Genomic DNA, 19,482 nt, shown 5'->3' on the forward strand with positions numbered 1-19,482 from the left:
CTTTCCTGTTTCCAACACAGATTAAACTAACATTTTTAAAAAAAGTTAGATGAAACAAAAATCCACCTAATGGTCTATAAATCTTGTACATAATACGCAAGTTAAATAATAAATACAACTCCATCTAAAATAATCAAAATAATTTTTATGGGCTGATGACAGAAAACCTTATTGGCTTTCTATTCAGTTTTCTCTCGAATTGTATGTATTCAACACTTCTTATTCGGACCTCACACAAAAATTAAAGAGTTTCTGCTCAATACAAAAACTTCTTTCATCTCACCAATAGATGTCTCTAGTGAAATTCTAGTGATTCCAAGCACTTTGTTTCGAAATTGAACCATAAATATAGAAGTACCAAGAATTTGAGTAGTGTGGTTGTCAATAATGGGCAGAATTGGTAAATATTACCCAAAATGTGTGTAAAGTGATCACTTAAACCAGCCTATGATGGTCGTAAGCCCCGTAAATGCCCAAACTTCCATATTCTTCTTCATCTGTAATATGAAGGAAAAAACTCCGTATCATTCATCGTTCACTTTGTGTAATACTCGTACTATAAAATTACATAAAGTGAACGATGATTGATGATAAGGAGAGTGTTATATTACCAAACCAGAAAGTTAACAATGCTTTAATATACAAAATATGTTTGTATTTAAATTGGTTAATTAACTGGTTTTGATGTGTATTGATTTTTAATCTGAAATACTTTTTTGTTAATCTATTTACTTATTTTACATTCATCAAAACGGATATCATTTTTGATAATCTCAAATTTAAAACTTGATCTGTTTATGACATATATCTGGCAACAGAAACATGAACCAAGTAAATAGATTATTTTCTTATCCAAAAGATTGTCGATGTGTGTGCTTAATTTTTTCGTAGTGAAAAATATTTGAATATCAATAATAAAAAAATCAAATAATTTCAGTAACGTTTAAGAAAATAATTGAGTTTTGACAGTGAATTTTCTGGTGTGATCAATTAACGAAATATTGTTGTTCTAATTGTGGTGCCCGTTTATTATTTTAGATAGCCAAATGTCCATTCAACAGCCTAGATGTTGAACATACTTTATATAATGAATTTTGGTTTTGCTTTCATAAATGAAGAAGAGCGAAATAAAGCCCAAATATTCAGAGAAAACCAGTTCCAAGCGCAAATTTGTGTATCCACACGATAATGAGGTAAATCTACGAACGTTAACTCATGCTTGTGAGAAAAGGTTTTCTTGCTCTAAGTGTCAATATAAATGTTCCATCAAACGTAGTTTGAAGTTACACATGTTAACCCACACTGGGGAGAAACCATTTTCTTGCTCAGAGTGTGAAAACAAATTTTCTCATAAGGGCAATTTGAAAAGGCACATGGTTACTCATACACGCGAAAAACCATTCTCCTGTACCAAGTGTCAATAAAAGTGTTCACTAAAAGGCAATTTAAAATTTCACGTGTTTACTCACTCTGACGAAAAAAAGTTTTCTTGTTCCGAATGTCATTATAAATGCTCTTTAAAAAATTACTTAAAGTTGCACATGTTGACTCATACTAAAGAAAAACCATTTTCGTGCTCCGAGTGTGATTATAAATGTTCTCAAAAAGGTAGTTTGAAAGTGCACATGCACTCACTCTGGAGAGAAACCCTTCTCTTCCTCCGAGTGTCAGTATAAGTGTTCGATCAAAAATAAACTGAGGTTACACATGTTAACTTACACGGGAGAGAAACCATTCTCCTGTTCGCACTGTCAAAATAATTTTTCTCAGAAAGAACTTTTGAAAAGGCATTTGTTAACTCATTCTGCTGATAAACCGTTCTTTTGTTCGCATTGTGATTTAAATGTTCACAAAGAGGTGATTTAAAACGACATATCGCTCACTCCTTTCAAGAACGTCATAAATCAAAAATCGTCATTTTTCAGTTGTGTGTGTTTTCGGAATGCCCAGAAAATGTACTATATCCCAGCAAAAGAGGCATATTTTTAACTTAATATTTACCCACTACAGGGCAGAAAGTGTTGTTTTTGCATTTTGAAGAAAAGGTATTGTTTAATTATTTTTTTTAAATATACTAAATATTTTTCAAATGGAGAAAAAACCTTCAGATTGTACCTAAAAAGATTTGTTACACAGTAAAAAGTTACATAAGTGGCTTCATATTTATTTTTAATGTATTGTGTTATATTATTAAACTCTAAAAACTTTCTCCTAAAATATAACGTTTTTTTATTTATGACGTTCTTGAAAGGAGTGAGCGATATGTTTACCCATACTGGGGAGAAACCGTTTGCTTGTACCGAGTGTGGTTATTAGTGTACACGGAAGACTAACTTACATCGACATATCGCATCAATCCATAAAGTAATCATTTATATAACTCTTTTTTTTCAAACGGTATCCCTCTCTGGTCTCAATCCTGCGGATTGGTCTGTAGCAACAGATGACATCTCTTTCGCCATTCTCGCCTATTTTCGGAAGTCCTCTTCAGCTCCTTATACGTCGAGCAGCCCATGTCTTCGTAAAAGTCGCTTAGGTGTTCGTGGCGTGGGCGTCCTCTGGCGTTTATTCCCTCGATCGTCCCCTCTATTATTTGGTGCAGGAAACCCTCTTGTCTTAGCACGTGGCCAATCCATTCGGCGCGTCTCTAGTATATACTTAATTGCAAAACTGGCCCCTCGATTTCGATTTCCGCCAAGTGTAGAATGAATTTGGAAATAATTTGTTTTGTATTATATTGGCTACTTGTGTAATTTTTTCTTCTTTCTTTATACCTAAAGGCAAACGTAATAAAATAGCTTTAAAATGGTTTGGCGGGTTATTCATTTGTATAAAAAAACGGTAGTTACGCCAAATTTGATAATATTGTTTATTGCTATGCCCATTCTTCTCTAGCGTAATCCAGTATTTGGTAGGAGATGTGATTTATTCCCATTTTAAAAAAATATTTTATTTCATATCGTTATGGTATAATTTAAATGTGTTTTATATTTGTTTTACCAATAAAAAAATAAAACATTTGATAGTTATCAGGTCAGTAGTTAGGATGATCGGCGGCTATGTATGAGGAGGTGCACGAATGTGTAAGTTTTATGAGTGAGTGTGGCGTTTTCTTCTCTCTGCCTTCCCTTGCGGAGAAGCGGCATGATGTTTATTAGTTAGTAAATAAAATCTTTTTTTACTTTGTAACAAAAAAGACTAGCAAACTGGACGAAACCACGTTACCACACAGTATCCAAAGATTGGCGAGTCTTCCTTTTGAAATAAATGTACCGTAAAGTGGGTATACTTTGCACCATGGGTGATACTTTGCACCACCTTCTGTAAAGAAATTGTGGAGCTGGTCATCTCTGATACATGTCATTTTTCATTTTACTTTCTATTGTTTCTGATAGATGGCACTTCAATCTACTTTTTGGTTTACAGAAGTAACAGTCGCTCGCTATTGCTTCAATGCGTTTTTCCTGTCCGAATGTAAAGAAAGTTTTCTGTCTGAAAATTGTGTCCGAAAAAATCCAGTGTAATCAGTATACTGAAACAAGTTACAATAAGTGAGTGGTCTCTAAATCGTAGGTAGGTAAGCCCTGCTTTTCTCAAATGCTGTATTTTTTAGTTACGTTGTCAAGTTTATGTAAAAATAATATTTTTTTAAGAACTGACTTGTATTGACCACATTTGGGGTAACATTGCACCAGGTGCAAAGTATCCACAAAAGGCCATAGTTAATTAATTTGATGAAAAGTCTTAAAACGGCTAATACAACTTGACATTTTTGCTAAATATCTATAGGTTTTGTGTACTTACTTAATTCCTGATGGTATATTTTTTTCAAAAATCTTAAGAACACACAAACAGCGGCCTTATGCCAGACGATACTGCGATTTTACACCGAAGAGAGTGGAGCAGTGTTTGGAGGCCATTCGAAATGGTACAATTAGTCAAAAAAAGGCTGAAGAAATTTTCAAAATCCCCAGAAGGACGATTAACTATAAGCTCAAAGGACCTCCGATATGTGACAAGGGCGAAGAGCAATCCTTCGTAAACTGCATAGTAGACATGAGTGAGTACGGTTTCCCAGTGAGTGTTTTTAACATTCGCTACATTCTTATAGCCTATTTGGATAGATTTGGCAGAAGAATACGAATATTAAATAACAACTTACCAGGCTCTGAATGGATAAGATCATTTTTGCAAAGACATAAAACCTTGACTGTTGCTAAAACTAGTCAGTTGCTTAATCGGTTGCCATTAAAAGCGTATGACGATGAGGTGCACCAGAGTTTTCAACAGTTTTTGGAAGAAAACAGACTCAACCCAAAGAATTCAGTCTTAAAACGCAGGAAAACGATACCGATAGAACCAGGTAAGAGCATTGCTCACGATCCAAATGTCGAAATGAACGTTGACGAGACACAAATGCTACCTGAACCAACTACATCAATGATCCCATCTTCCGCATCGAAACTTCCAGCATATCTAGCATTAACTGATAATAGTTCACACGGAAGCTTTGAGGAAGAGGGAGAAGAACAAAAACGATGACTGAAACCAGTTATCGTATTTGTTCTTTCGTTTCATTAAGGCCAGTAAAAAAGAAGGGAGAATATGTTGTATTTCATTTTGAAGGAGAAAAATTTCCGGGACAGATTTTGGAAATAAAGAAAGACAGAGCTGTTAAATCCATGCAGGAGAGTCTCAAATCGTGGAAGTGGCCGATGAAGGAAGACTTTCTTCAATATTCTTGGAAGGATGTAGTGGGTTCCATAAAAGAACCGAAAATGCAATCCAAAAGAGGTTTCTTAACCGTCCCGGAACTTGACCATATTTAGACCTAATTTAATTTAAATTCCTATAACCTATGTAGTACGATATGTTTTAATATCCACCTTTTATTTTATATAATTTTGAACCTTCAGTATTAGAAAAAAAGATCATTTTTGTTAGATTTTTCAATATATATTTTTTTTATTTCTATCAAGTGTCTTATTTTTCCATAATTATACAATATTATAATCTGTATTTAGCGAACTGTGAGCCAAAACCCTTCATAAGGTGCAACGAAACTTGTAGGATAGCCTTTACTTTGCATCAATTTGGATTCTAGTACGAAAAGTGTAGAGAAAATATCATGGTGCAAAGTTGTACTTTACCCCGGGATACTTTGCACCAAAATATAAATATAAAAAAAAAATACAGGCAAAAAAGATAAAAATTTAAAAATGTATCAGACATGTTACAGGTATATGTGTTATTACATTGCAATAGTTGAAACCTCAGAAAAAGTAAAAAACCTGATCTGAATAGACAATTTTTTGAAAAAATGCAGTATTTTGGTGCAATGTATACCCACTTTACGGTATTTAAGTTACTGACATTTTTTAGTGGAACTGCATTTTATAGAACAAAATATCTATGTTGTTATTTCCACATTATTTTTATTTGACCAGCAACCGGGTCTCGTCGTAACCGACCAGTCTGATGATGTCGGTTACGACGAAACCCGTTTGCTGTTCAAATAAAATTCATGTGGAAAAAACCACAATTTTTTTTTTTATTCTATAACATAAAACCTTTGTTTAAAAAGCAAATAAAAAAGTTTAAATTGTCTATTATTTTATCAGAACCACCCCAAATGATCCAATCGATGGCTTATTTACAAGATACATATGATTAATCACAGTAGCGTTCGCAATGAATACAGAGGGATTTTTTATAGGAGTAAAAAACCTTTGCATTTTGTCCAACTTCTTTACATGACAAGAAAAATTAACGAAGTTGAAATCTCTATATTGGTTTTTTACTTCAAATTCAAATTCAACTTTGACTGTAACACGTCCGATTTGAAGTAAAAAACCTGTGTAAAAAAAAATAAAATGTGCTTCTCCGTTTTCCTTACCATCAAGTTCCAGTACCATTATTCGTCACACATATGCCAATAAATTCATACCTCATCACCTCGCCGAGGCCTTCAGTCGGGTAAAGTTTGCCCTGGAACTCATTCATAATACCTAACATACTACTCTACGGATGCAGATCAATTTTAAAAGCTAGTATTATATTTAAATAGTTTTATAATTGAAATGTAACTTTGTTTTGAAATCACTATAAATATTTTACTATAACTTAATTATAATGTCTACCGGATTCCAAGCTAACCGTTTCTTTATCAAGACTGATTAATAATTTAATATTACCTTATTAATAATTAAGTAAGAATCAATTTAGAATTACTTAATTAATACTGATCAATAATTTTGTATTAATCAGTCTTGATGAAGAAGCGGTTAGCTTCGAAACCGGTAGACATTCTAATTAAGTATAATTAAATATTTATAGTGATTTTAAAACAAAGTTACATTTTTATTATAAAATGGAAAATTACAAAGTTAGTGCTTCAAATATAAATTATACAAAAAAAGTTTATTTGAATACAATTTATTCCTAGGCTACATATTTCAATACTCCAGAGCACAGACTAACTAATTTATATAAAGACTGCCTCGATTTTTTATGGCTAGAAGTGATATTCGCCAGCGGCCGGAAGTGACGTAAACGGCTAGAAGTACTAAGCTCCCGGCTGGGCGTGACTTCGCCGCGGCTGAATGTGAATCCACCCGCCGAAATATTTATCATTCATTTTTCAGGTTAAATGGTATTTTTATTGAAATTTGTTGTATCACATATTTTCAAAATTATAAAATTAATATTGCAAAGAAGATATTTCACTATCTAAATTTATTTATTTCAGTATAAACAAAAATAGAAAGGTCACGGCTAAAATGCGACATTTATAAAAAGAGTTCAGGCGATTAATAATGGTTACTCAACTCAGCCTTACAATGGTAAATGGTAATGGTAATTTTTTTGAAATTATTATCTCAAACTATGTATAAATATAAGGCTTTTCAACAAAAACAAAAACGATAGAATTTTCAAATTGCTATATTATATTTAAAATTCTAGAAAATACAATATTTTAAAAGAGCGGAAGGAGTGCCCACCACTTCCTGAAGTTATGTTTCTTAACGGGGGTGCCAGCGCCCCTTTGTGGGCGTTTTGGAAGTCTGGCTAGGCGTTTTTAAATTTTTTTGCATTTGGGGGGTGCTGCAGAAGTTCAAGGGAGCGTTGTGTCAAGTTAGAAAAACTACACTTTCATACGCAAAATTTAACTTTAACTTTGGCATAATACTCAATATTATCAAGTTCTTCATATACGGATTTCTATTTTTCTACCGATAATTGTCTATAACCATAGTTTGTCTATATTTATTTGAAATATTTGAACAACTTGTTGGTATCTCGTATTTTTCGTTCCCGTTTTGGTGTTTTTGATAGTCTATTAGTGTATCTCGTCATTTCTGGTCGTTTTTTGAACAATCTGACGTTTACGAGTCGACCCCCCCTGCTCCAGAGTATGCTTTGACGCAATATGTCTTTTTAAACTACTCTTCCTCGAGCACGAATATTTGCATACAGACCATGAAAAAGGTTTCTCGCCCGTGTGAGTTAGGGTGTGTTTTTGTAATTGCATTTTTCGAGCACATCGATAGGTGCACGATGAGCATGAAAGTGACTTTTCGCCTGTATGGGTCAACATGTGTTGCTTCAAATTCCCTTTACATGAAGATGTATATTATTTTTTGACATCTCATCAAAGATGAAGAAGAATATGGAAGTCTGGGCATTTACGGGGCTTACGACCGTCATAGGCTGGTTTGAGTGATCACTTTACACACGTGTAACATGAACAAGTATTTGGACACACTCAAAATGTTGTAAATAAATTATCTGGTCAAATTATAAGCTTAATAATAAAAATGAAAATGGTATTTTCTGGCGTTTCTCATGTGTGTGAATATAATCCAGGATTAGGACCTCACATACTAATATAAGAGTTTCTGCTTAATAAAAAGCTTCTTTACATCTCACCAATAGATGTCTCTAGTGAAGTTTTAGTGATTCATGAACAAGGTTTCTAAATTGGTTTATATATATAGAACTTCCAAGAATTTGAGTAGTGTGGTTGTCAATAATGGGTAGAATTGGTGAATGTTACACGTGTGTAAAGTGATCACTCAAACCAGCCTATGACGGTCGTAAGCCCCGTAAATGCCCAGACATCTTGCATCTTCATCTTTGATGAGATGTCAAAAAATAATATGAAAATAACTCCTGTAATTGGAGATAATCCAGATTTTGTGAACAAGTATTTGGACACACTCAAAATGTTGTAAGATGTATATTCACACTCGGAACAGGAGAAAGGTTTCTCACCCGTATGAGTTAACACGTGTTTCTTTAAATCCCATTTTCGGCAGCATTCATATTTACACTCTGAGCATGCGAAAGGTTTCCGATCAGTGTGAATTAACATGTGTGAACGCAAATATATTTTTTTAGAGCATATATAATTACACTCCACGCACGAGAAGGTTTTCTCGCCGGAATGAGAGGACGAGTGTTCTTTTAAATCTTCTTTCCTATGGAATTCATATTTATACTCTGAACACGAAAAAGGTTTCCGGCCGATGTGAGTTAGCATGTGTCTTTTCAAATCCCATTTTCGGCAGCATTCATATTTACACTCTGAACACGAGAAAGGTTTTTCGCTCGTGTGAGTTAACATATGTAATTTCAAACCATGTTTACGGGAACATTCATAATTACATACAGAGCATGAAAACTCCTTTTTCATCACTGGACTATAAGATAAAAATTTAACGTCTTTTCTTTCACGGTTAAAATTCCTAGTCTTCTTTACATCTGAAAAAAAAGAGTATATATATAAATATATATATATATATATATATATATATATATATATATATATATATATATATATATTTATATATATATATATATTTATATATATATATATATATATATATTTATATATATATATATATATATATATATATATATATATATATATATATATATATATATATATATATATATACAGTGGGTGGCCAAATTATTAGGGACACTTGTACTTTTTTGTAGTTTTCAAGTTTAAATGAATTTTTTGGTCAAATTAATTAGTTATAATTATTTTTTCTTATGTATTTTTGTTGCTGGTATCATAATTATTGTTTTGAAGATGTATCAATACTGTGAAATACCATAAAAGTAAGTTTTTTTTTCATTTGGATGTTGATAAGTGAAAAATGATATTGGTGTGAGCTCAGTTAATATTTTTTTAAACCATTTTTGTGTAAGTTTTTTGAGTTCAAGACCATAAAAACGTAAGTGTTGTTTAATAATTTATTAGTTTTGCTAATTCAATAAGTTAATTTCATTTAATTTTCAAGTATAATTCAATTTAGTTTGAACTGAACTATAATATTCTCAATTTAAGTATGGGCAAGTTTTCAAACAAATCTCCGAAAAAATGTAGGGAAGTTATAACCTTACTACTTCATTCCACATATTTCCAGAAAGAAATAGTAGCACTTACAGATGTTTCGAAGTCAGGAGTCCATCGGATATAAAGAAAATTGATAAAAACCTGCATCTAGAATCAGCCCGCGTCGGAAAAAAGGGCAGAAAAAGCATCACAACTCCACGTGGTGCCCATAAAATCAGGGACATCTATTTCCAAAATCGTAAAAAGTCTGTTGATTGTCTAATTGTTGTTGATTTCTGTTGATAAACGATGAAGGAATCAACGTATCCAAAAGGACAGTTCAGAGACGGTTAGTTGAGTAAATCTAATGGGTCGACGTCCAACCAAAAAATTACGCCTGACTGAGGTATGAAGAAAAAACGACTCCTATGGGCCAAAGAACACCGGAATGTAACTGTTTCGAACTGGATTCGAATATTTATGGCTTGTATTCGTAAAATAAATTAAGAAGATAAAAAATATATGTATTTTTGCAATTACGGTAATACATTACAGGTCTGCTTCTTGGACGAGTCAACATTTAAAATTTTGGTGGGAAAAACTTCATTTTTCCGATGTGGCCCAGGAGAAAAATTCCACCCAGACTGCCTTGTGAAGATGGTTAAAAATACCCTGTTAGCATAATGTTGTGGTCCGTAATCTCATTTAAGGGTATGGGATGCCTCTTTATCATGGAAGGGACCATGAGGCAAGACCAGTACCAGCGAGTACTGAAAAGTCGACTCCAGCCGAGGCTCAAGAATGGTTCCCTGGCGATGAAGAGTATGTGTTAATGCATGATTCGGTATTGCGTCATAAAGTCAGGAGTGTTATCACATTCCAGGCTGAAAAAAACCTCTGTGTTTTGCCTTACCCGGGGAATTAGCTGGATATGAACCCCATTGAAAACCTTTGGGAAGTATCGAAACGTGAGATTGCTAAAGAAGTCATCACCACCAAGCGGCAAATGATAGAAACTCTTATCAGAGTATGGCATAATAACCCTAATATCTGGCACAATGCAAAAATTTGCATTAAAAAGTATGTCCTGACGTTTGGAGGTTGTAATCGCAGCAAAGAGTGTTATTACTAAAAATTAAGATTTTTTCAAAATTGTTGAATAATCACTTTTGTTGATAAAAAATAATTGGTATTATTAAATCCATGATAATATACTTTTTAAATTCTTAATAAAGCACACCAATCAATAAAAAAATATTCAAAAAACCAAATTATTTGCTCATTAAATTCATTTAATAATGAAAATTACAGGAAATTCGAAGTGTCCCTAATAATATGGCCACCCACTGTATATATATATATATATATATATATATATATATATATATATATATATATATATATATATATATATATATATATATATATATATATATATATATATATATATATATATATATATATATATATATATATATATATATATATATATATATATATATATATATATATATATATATATATATATATATATATATATATATATATATATATATATATATATATATATATATATATATATATATAATATTCGCATAAAATCGGTAGAATTATTCATTTAGAAAATAATCACTCACCCATACTACCACAAAAAGGATTAAAGCATTCAAAATATGGTGCTACAGAAAAGTGTTGCGCATTTTTTTCTATTCAAGGTACACCTACCAAATTAAGAAATTTCAGAGGTGCATATTAACCATATTTTGTTAACATATTTACTATATTATGTTTAATGCGAAATGGGAGCCTACTTAACTGAGCACAGGCAATCAAAGTTTGGAGCAATTGTGTTATTTTCACTAAACTAGAACATTGAGCTTAAGTACGAACGAGTGAGATGTGAATATAGTGTCGCGGTTCCCGTAAACTCTTCACGCGCTGTTTATACGCGAATTTGTTTCCGTTATTCACAAAAAACCTCCGATGTACCCGATAAATTCTGATTATTATTAATATTATTTTAAAAGTTAATGCGTAAATATGTTATGAATACCTTAAATCTTAGCCTTGTATTTATTATATTTTTAGAGATATAATGGTTATTAGAAGCAATGTGTACAAGGTACACAACACCGGGAAGGGAGGGTTAATCAAAGCTTTAGAATTTCTCGATTAAAATCTAGAAGTGCACAGCAATTGGAAGCCGTACAAAAATATTACTTACTAGAGTCCTCTTTAATTTGACGAAAAGATTCCATACATTCTTGTTTAACGTCAGTATGGTGAATATCTATTTCCGTGTACATCTTTCCTTCGCTGGACGTTCCCTCGCACTGTAAATCAGTACTGCGCTTTGGTCCAGCTGACTCTTTCCCGGCGTAAAGAGAGTCGCTATATTCATCCTTGATAACTGAAGCTAAAGGATAAAACATCTTCGAAGAAGGTACTTCGACGAGTTGTGATGAATTACAGCTTGGTATACCAGATTTTAGATTAGTTTCAAGCACGTTGGTACACGATTCTCCCTCCCCGGTATGGAGAGCATCATCGTACCATCCTGGTTCCACCTTTATAATAGGAACTTCAGGGTAAACAGACTCCTTTACAGCGGGAAATGATACATCTCCATTACAGCGTAGAATATTACAAGCAACGTCATCTCTCTCTATTGTTGCTTCTTCGCCAGATGATATTGGGTAAATGTCCCCCTCTGGCTTAGCCTTGACTCGAGCTTGAGCGAGCTCCATTTGTTCTTCAAATTATTAGGTAGAAAATAATAAGTGACCTGCAATCAAATACAAATTCTCCTTATCATTCACCGTCGAGCTTGTGTAATACCACTTTTATAAACATTTATCCGTGACTACCGAATAAATGTCGCTCACTCCTTTCAAGAACGTCATAAATCAAAAAACTTGATTTTTCAGGAGAACGTTTTTAAAGTTTAAAAATATAATACAATGGATTAAAAATAAATATGAAGCCACTTACTGAACTTTTTACTATGCAACAGATCTTCTTAGGTATAACCTGAAGGTTTTTTCTCCATTTGAAAAATATTTATTATATTTAAAAAAAATAATTAAACAATACCTTTTCATCAAAATGCAAAAACAACATTTTCTGCCCTGTAGCGGGTAAATATTAAGTTTAAAATATGCCTCTTTTGCTGGGATATAATACATTTTCTGGGCATTCCGAAAACATGCCCAACTCAAAATCACGATTTTTGATTTATGACGTTCTTGAAAGGAGTGAGCGATGTGTGTTTTTGTCCGCCTCCGTAGTGTAATGGTCAGCACGCTCGGCTACCGTTTTGGAGGTTCCGGGTTCGATTCCCAGAGGGGGGTCTAATAAACATAAGTGATTTTTTCACTTGAATATTTATTCAACATTACCCTGGACTGGTACCTGAAGTGGAGGGCTGATCACCTTTCCTTCGTGTGTTAACAAACTAGATAACACTGCGTTTATATGATGCAGTGCCCTATGCACCATTGGGGTGCGGATAAGGGTTTGAATAAAAATTAGGGCTGAAAGTGTTGTTTTTGCATTTTGAAGAAGTGGTAGCCTGAAAATGTGTGGACAGCGTAGGTTGAGATATTGACAGGTGTAATAAAATTATACGTACAATTTTTTCTTCCTAACGAATAATAGTTCTCGAAGTTGTTCAATGCACGTAATGTGAATAACGCAGTATGTATGTTTTTATTTTTAAATAAGTTATAATTGTAACCAACTTTTCGAGGTATTCCTTGCAACAAAATAATTCATACACCATTCAATTAAGAAAAAGACATAAACAATAATGCTAGTCATAGACAATATCCGAATCTTAGTACTTACCTAAGAACTACGTTTTTTTTTTTTTTTAATTACCTACCTAACGTCCAAGTGACTAAAATCTAGCTACGGCGTATGCAACACCGCTTATCATGACCCTACTCAGGCTTCAACTTTTGAAGTTTCATAGCCTATGCCTACTCGAGTGGATTTACTCTTTATGTTTAAAGTTATTATAATTTCAAGTTATTCATGAGTGAAAATTCTGGGCAAAAACGCTCGCTAAGAACTACGGATTGATTTGCGATTCCCTTAGATATGTATGACTGGCAGCTTGTTGCGTCGTTTAGTAACTGACTTGATAATCAAGTTACTTATCGCTCTCTGTGTGGAGCATATGGAATCCACAAACTGACTAGGTTCTCCTGTCGGCTGCCAGCTCCCTCATATTCTCTAAAGTTAGGTCTGCGACAAGTTTATAGTGATTTCATATATACATATATATATATATATATGTAATAAAATAACTAGGTACCTACCTATACATTTTATTAAGTACCTACAAATAGTACCTACATAAAACAGTTCTACCAACAGATGTCGCATGCGTCACTCAGAAGAAAACAAAAGACTTCCGATAATATTATTAACTGTCAGAATCAGATAGATAGATAGATAGATAGATATAAAAATTATTATAAAGATAAATTAAGAATAAACTTTAATTATAAACTTTAATTACAAAGCAACACATTGTTTATTTTATTATTATACACCCACTTTACATATTATTTACACTTTTCAAAAGGAAAATATTACCACGTTATAAAACGACAATTTTGTTAATCAAAAATAAAGAAACAAAATAAAAAAAAAATGGATACTGCTCCTCAAACATTAGAAAACTTACTAGAAAAATTAATACAAAATGCTCAGGTAAGCAAACATCAAAATTTAAAAGATATTTCAGAGAAGTTCATCATTGAAAAATTTACAAGCAAAAATCCTAATGCAAACCAGTGGATGGATATTTTTGAAAAAGAATGTATACGTTTTGAGGTGACAACGGATGAGAAAAAAATTGAAATATTAAGATTGTTTATGGATAAAAGTTGTGAAGATTGGTACAGTTCGATGATGATAAAATTTTCCATGAACTCAGAATGGATAGTATGGAAAAACAACTTTTGTAAAACATTTACAAACAAGGGATGGAACCATGTAATGTTTGCATTATCTTTTAAATATAACGACGGTTCCTTGTTAGACTATGCCATAAGGAAGGAAAAACTTTTGTTGGAGATGAGAAGAACGATCGACATGGGTACCTTAGTAGATCTTATTGTGGCTGGTTTACCAGAATTTATAATTAATATGATTGATAGAGAAAAATTAGAAGATACAGTCGATTTATTCAATGAAGTAAAAAAACACGAAAACATTGTAAATAAAAAAAGGTTTTCGGATCAAAGAAGATATGGAAATCTAAGAACTAGTGGTAAAATTAAAGATAAAAGTCCATGTAAGATTTGTGAAAAATTAAATAAGGGAACTCGATATCACCCTGAAGTAACGTGCTGGTTTAGAACAAAGGAGGATGATAAGTTTAATAATAAAAATACTATCAGACATGTAAACAATTCAGTTATAGAAGCTAAGTTAAACGAAACCGATCAAAAAAACGAATAGTAACACCATTAATAAATGTCAAACTATTACTAAATGATCAAATTGAAATATTTGGAATTTACGATTCAGGTTCAAATGTTTCTCTAATAAATTCTAAGTTATTAAAACTAAAAGGAAAAGGAAACAATATGAATGAAGCAGATTTAGTAACAATTAATGGTGTTAAAAAGACAAACGGTTTGACGACTTTGAAAATAAAAATATTTGAATTGGAAAAAAACGTTGATGTATATATTATTGATGAAGAAAATTTCAAATATGAATTTTTGATAGGATTAGATATGATAAAAAAATTTAAACTAATCCAAAATGAAGACTTAAAAATAACACAAAGACAATGCTTGAAAAATGAAAATAAAAAGAAAGTAGAAAAAATTTCTACAAAATATAAAATGAAAAATAGTGAATTTAAAAATACAGAAAATAACAACAGCAAGGAGTGCAAAATAAATTATAATGAACATGTAAAAGAAGAAGATTTTGAAATAAAAATAAATCATTTAAATCAATTTCAAAAATCTAAAATAAATGAACTGATTTGCAAATATAAATCCGTTTTTGCAAAAGACAAATATGATATCGGCACTGTTAGTGGATACGAAGCGAGGATAGACTTACTAGTAGACAGATATTGCAGTAAGAGGCCTTACAGATGTACTGTAGAAGATAAAAAGGAGATAGAAAAACAAATTGCAAAATTACTGGATAATAAGCTAATAGAAGAATCCTACAGTCCATTTGCTGCACCTGTTACATTGGCATTTAAAAAAGAGGAAAACAAAAAATCCAGACTGTGTATAGATTTCAGAGACTTGAATAAAATAGTAGTGCCTCAAGCTCAACCATTTCCTTTAATTGAAGACCTAATGATAAAGACCAGGAATTGCAAATTTTTTTCAACACTAGATATAAACTCAGCGTTTTGGTCTATTCCTTTACGAATCGAAGACAGAAAAAAGACGGGATTTGTTACACAAGAAGGACATTTCCAATGGACTTGCCTACCATTTGGATTGAAGACCTCACCAGCAATTTTTCAAAGGATACTAGGTAACATATTAAGAAAGTATAAACTTACAGATTTCACCGTTAATTACATAGATGATATTCTTATATTTTCTAAAACTTTTGCTGAGCACATTAAACATCTAACACAGTTGCTGGAAGCGATCGAAACGGAAGGTTTCAGGTTAAAATTTACAAAATGCGCATTTGCGTCAGACTTGGTAAAATATCTAGGTCATATAATTCAAAATAATTCAATAAAACCAGTAAAGGATAATTTGATTTCAATAAAGAATTTTCCTGTTCCAAAAACGATAAAAAATGTAAGACAATTTCTGGGGAAAATAAACTTTTACCATGAATACATACCAAAGAGTGCAATAATACTAGATCCATTGCATAACTTACTAAGGAAAAATCAAAAATTTATTTGGTGTGATAAATGCCAAAAAGCATTTGAAATAACAAAAAGCATGCTTTGCTCACAGCCCGTTCTAGAAATTTTTGATCAGGATTTACCAATCAACATTTATACCGATGCTTCTTTAGAAGGTGTTGGGGCCATTTTGAAACAAAAGCAGCCCGATGGTAGAGAAAAACCAGTGGCATACTTTTCAAAAAAACTAAATGAAGCCCAGAAGAAAAAAAAAGCAATATATTTAGAATGTTTAGCAATTAAGGAAGCGGTAAGATACTGGCAATACTGGTTAATAGGTAAATCATTTACGGTTTATTCAGATCACAAACCTTTGGAAAATATGAATCTGAAATCTAGGACCGATGAAGAGTTAGGTGATTTAACATATTATTTATCGCAATATGAATTTGAAATAAAATATAATCCAGGAAAGAAGAATTTAGAAGCAGATTGTCTAAGCAGGAATCCAGTATTAGAATCGAGTGAAAATGCAGATGAACAATTAAAAGTTGTAAATTTGGTTAAATTAGAAGATATTTTAAGAGATCAGAATAAAAATGAAAGAATTCAACAGAAAAAAAACAAATGGATTGAAAAAAACAATGTCTATTTTAAAAAGGTCAAGAAAAAAGAAAAAATAATTCTTTCAGAACCGTTTAGCATCGAAATCATTAAAGACATACATGAAAACCTAAGCCATATTGGAATTGGACAAATGCAAAAGACTATTAGTCCACATTACGCAGCCAAAAATTTGACGAAAAACATAAAAACAATTTGTAGAAATTGTGAAATTTGTATTAAAAATAAATCAAGAGGACAAAAGAAATTTGGATTTATGTCTCATCTAGGCCCGGCCACAAAGCCTTTTGAAATAATATCTTTAGACACAATTGGAGGTTTAGGAGGTTCAAGATCAACAAAAAAATATCTACATCTCTTAGTGGATCACTTTACAAGATACGCATTTATTTTAACCTCAAAAACTCAGAATGCAAATGATTTTATAAAACTAGTCATGAAAATAACAGAAACCGAGGATATTGGTATGCTTCTCACCGACCAATACCCAGGAATAAATTCGAAAGAATTCAAGGAATTCTTAAATGACAAGCGGATCCCAATAATCTTCACTGCAGTAAATGCACCATTCTCAAATGGCCTAAATGAAAGGCTGAATCAAACATTGGTGAACAAAATCAGATGCAAAATAAATGAAAAAGGGAAAAGAAGAGCATGGACCACAATAGCTCAAGAATGTGTTAATAAATATAATAATACTAATCACTCAGTCACTGACTTTTCCCCAAGTTATCTTTTATATGGTACAGATGTAAATATTTTACCCAACGAATTAAAACAAGGAAAATCTAATAATGACTGGATTAGAGACAGGAAAATAGCGCTTGAAAATACAATAAAATCACATAATTACAATAAAACATTATTTGACAAAAATAGAATAGGCTGCGAATTCAACGTAGGAGACATGGTGTATGTGGAAAATGGAAACAAGCTAAACAGAAAAAAATTGGATGAACTAAAAATTGGACCTTATAAAATTATTGAAAAAATTTCTAACTCAATATACAGAATTGATACAGGTCACAAAAAAATAAAATCAAACCTTTATCATATCACTAAACTTATACCAGTCCCTTCACTACAAGAAGATGATCCGGAGGACGAGTGAAAATTTTACTATGAATTTTCATCCCCAAGGGGGGAGATGTAATAAAATAACTAGGTACCTACCTATACATTTTATTAAGTACCTACAAATAGTACCTACATAAAACAGTTCTACCAACAGATGTCGCATGCGTCACTCAGAAGAAAACAAAAGACTTCCGATAATATTATTAACTGTCAGAATCAGATAGATAGATAGATAGATAGATATAAAAATTATTATAAAGATAAATTAAGAATAAACTTAAATTATAAACTTTAATTACAAAGCAACACATTGTTTATTTTATTATTATACACCCACTTTACATATTATTTACACTTTTCAAAAGGAAAATATTACCACGTTATATATATATATATATATATATATATATATATATATATATATATATATATATATATATATACATATATATATATATATATAATATATATATATATATATATATATATATATATATATATATATATATATATATATATATATATATATATATATATATATATACATATATATATATATATATATATATATATATATATATATATATATATATATATATATATATATATATATATATATATATATATATATATATTTTTATATATATATATATATATATAAATGTATATATATATATATATATATATATATATATATATATATATATAAATATATATATATATGTATATATATATATGTATATATATATATATATATATATATATATATATATATATATATATATATATATATATATATATATATATATATATTTATATGTAGTTTTAAAAAATCATGACAACTCATTGTATTTAATTTATTTACAATTAATGTTTTACTTAGTAAATACCACTATTTCTTAAAATCTACTGTGACACGTGTTTCGACGCATTCCGCATCATTTTTAAACATCGTATGTGAAGCTAATTCTAAATTTTAGAGTTGGGTCCTTGGGACGTTGAAGGTTGAAAAGGGGGTAGTAGCTGTTTTTTATTTTTTTTGATAATAAAAAAAAACTCATCAGTGATAATATTGACAATAGGGGGGAGGCTTTAGTCATTGTCATATTGTTAATTATGGGTTTATTGTTATTTATATTTTTATGAATTTCTATTTTTTCTAAATGTTGCAGTATATGGCTTTTCGTATTAATTATCTTTTAGATTTCTAGTGGTATTTACTAAGAAAAACATTGCTTAAAAATGTATAGATTTTACCTCAAAGTCACTGCCGAATCAATCAATGAAATCATTTAATTTATGTTTGTGAAAAAGTGTAACATTAGTTCAACATTTATAAAATACATGATTCATCTAATTTATATATATATTATTAACGAAAAGATAACACAGTAATGACGTCACGTGCCGATTGATTGATTACTCTTCATTTTCAAGATTTTTATCCAATTCTTATTCACTATCTTATCTTTGCATTAATTTATTAAAAATTTAAAAGAAAAACAAGTTTATCTTAATCCTTCGAATTATTCTGCTGTAAAGTGATAAGACGCTATCTGGACTAACGCGCAATACCTTACCG

At 31.1% G+C, this 19,482-nt stretch overlaps 1 long non-coding RNA gene across 1 annotated transcript; it reads right to left on the minus strand.

Annotated features, from left to right (window-relative positions):
* Positions 1–6,901: 6,901 nt before the first annotated feature.
* LOC148300649 (uncharacterized) lies at positions 6,902–13,112 on the minus strand. The gene is made up of 3 exons (XR_015838911.1): positions 12,978–13,112; positions 11,571–12,131; positions 6,902–8,763 (listed from the first exon to the last, which is right to left on the minus strand). It is a non-coding gene; the product is annotated as an uncharacterized LOC148300649 (long non-coding RNA).
* Positions 13,113–19,482: the final 6,370 nt, after the last annotated feature.

This window comes from Brachycentrus maculatus, unplaced genomic scaffold (assembly GCF_059751285.1).
Source record: "Brachycentrus maculatus isolate JH-2025_06_01 unplaced genomic scaffold, ASM5975128v1 h1tg000680l, whole genome shotgun sequence".
Classification (NCBI taxonomy): Eukaryota; Metazoa; Arthropoda; class Insecta; order Trichoptera; family Brachycentridae; genus Brachycentrus; species Brachycentrus maculatus.